This window comes from Cebus imitator, unplaced genomic scaffold, assembly GCF_001604975.1.
Source record: "Cebus imitator isolate Cc_AM_T3 unplaced genomic scaffold, Cebus_imitator-1.0 Scaffold475, whole genome shotgun sequence".
Lineage (NCBI taxonomy): Eukaryota > Metazoa > Chordata > Mammalia > Primates > Cebidae > Cebus > Cebus imitator.
This window is the reverse complement of record NW_016107790.1, coordinates 1,571,009-1,573,490: the sequence shown is the minus strand read 5'-3', so window position 1 is coordinate 1,573,490 and position 2,482 is coordinate 1,571,009.

The following is a 2,482-nucleotide window of genomic DNA, read 5'->3' as shown; positions in this document are numbered from 1 at the left end:
AAGAGGCCTCTTTTTCATCAGGCAACCAGCAGAAGCTCCACTGGGAGGAGAGCCCGGCCCCCACCCCTTCAGCCCCTAACCCTTCTTGGCATTCCGAGGGAAAACAGCAAGGCCATCCCAGAGATGCTGGAGCTACTCCCTGTGGCTTGCTCCTCCTCTCTCACTACTGCCTGTGTGTTGGTGTGAAAGCCTCTTCATAAACCATGAATTTGTAAACATTTATTGCCCATTGAGTCATCCCTCCCACCCCCAGCTCCCAATCAATGTTAGCACAACTAGGCAGATTCACGCCTGACCCAAGAAAGACTATGTGATCGCTGGGCGCGGTGGCTCACCTTTGTGAGTGAGATCCTGCTGCTACAAAAAATCAAAACTTAGCCAGACATGGTGGCATGCATCCGTAGTCCCAGCTACTCAGGAGGCCAAGGTGAGAGGATCACTTGAGCTCAGGAGATCTAGGGTGCAGTGAGCCGTGATGGCGCCACTACACTCCAGCCTAGGTAACAGAGTGTGACCCTGTGTCCAGATAAATAAATAAATGAATACTATGTGATCCTGGGCAGGCAACTCTCTCTCTCTAAGCCTCAATGAGATCATTTGTAAGATGGAATCATTACAGTACCTAGAGGATCAGTGTGACATTGAAATGTGACTGAAGGCCAGGCCCAGTGGCTCACCTTTCATGGTGGCTCATGCCTGTAATCTCAGCTACTCGGGAGGCTGAGGAAGGAGAATCACTTGAACCCAGGAGGCAGAGGTTGCAGTGAGCCAAGATTGAGCCACTGTACTCCAGCCTGGGCAACGGGGCAAGACTCCATTTCAAACAATATATAAAAGTAAACAATAAATAAATAATAATACAATAAAATAAAATAAAAAAAAGAAAAAGAAAAAAGCCTTGCCTGCCACTTTCAGTCGACAGAACAGAGAAAAGACACACATCTTCAGAATCAGGAAGCCGGGCAAATTCCAAATTCCTGTAGTTCCAGCACTTTGGGAAGCCGCAGCAGGCAGATCACCTGAGGTCAGGAGTTCAAGACAGCCTGGCCAACAAGGCAAAACCCGTCTCTATTAAAAATATAAAATTAGCTGGGCATAAAAATATAAAATTAGTGGGTCCCTGTAATCCCAGCTTCTCAGGGGGCTGAGGCAGGAAAATCACTTGAACCCGGGAGGCAGAGGCTGCAGTGAGCCGAGATCATGCCACTGCACTCCAGCCTGGGTGATGGAGCGAGACTCTGTCTCAAAAAATAATGATAATAAAATAAATAAATAAATGTGACAGTGCGTGAGCCAGCAAATGCTTTGCATCATGCCTAGCACATAGTAAGTGCTCAGCAAATTAAAAAATAAAACAGTGTTCGCCTCCCTGGAAGTTACTTCTCCCCTGGCAGCCTTTACTGCTCACTCCTGTCACCAACCACCCTCTTCAGATTACCAAAAGCAGCCTGGTGTCAGAGAAGAGGCGAAAACCCAGCATCTGAAGACTGAAACTGCACCCCCGCTCCACCAGCTGCCAGCTGTGTGTCCTTGGCCATCCGGCCTCTCTGTTCTTCAGTTTCCTACGTGAAGAATTGGGGTCAGCATAGTAGCTGCCTCTTAGGCTTGTTGTGAGGATGAAATAAGAGCACAGAACGCGCACAATACATGTTCAAGTCATTATTACTCTTGTTGTTATTACTGCAGCGACTACAGCCACACTGTCCTCCACACCCGCCCTGGTTCCAATTCCCACAGATTCAACCTCCTAAAGCCTCTCAAAGCCGTCTCCATCCTCCATTTCCCAGGCCTGGACTTCCAGCATTTCATGCCTCTATTAGGGGCTCCTTAAAACAGATTGTCAGGTTGGATGTGGTGGCCTGAGCCTGTCATCCCAGCTACTCAGGAGGCTGAGACACGAGAATGGCTTGAACTTGGGAGGCAGAGGTTACAGTGAGCAGAGATCACGCCATTGCACTCCAGCCTGGGCGAGACTCAGTCTCAAAAACGACGATGACAGCAGATCTCCAGTCCCCAACCCAGAGTTACTGATTCAGTGGCTCTGCAGCAGCCCGAGAATGTGCATTGTTAGCAAGTTCCCAGGCCATGACTGTTACGTGTAAAGTTTCGGTGCCGCAGAAGAAGTAGCACTTTAATGTAAATTTCCTCAACGAGGCGATTTACTTCTATAGAAGGATGCAGCTCACAGATGGAACAACGGCAAGTACACACCCGGACAGGGAAGGGGAGAGGGTTCTTATTCCTGATGGAGGTCGCCTCTACTGCTGTGTCGGTCCCATCGGCTACGCTTAGACTGCACAGTCCAGGCTAATTCTGATCGGCTGTTTTAAAGGGAGCAGGGGTAGAAGCCTGAGTGGTGGGGTGTGCAGTTTGGCAGGAAGGATGGTGACAGGACAGGTCAGAGAAGGTAAGCAGGGGTGACTCAGGTCAAAGCAGGTGACCGGGATGAGTTAGGACGGAGCAGGGGACCAGGGGAATGGTT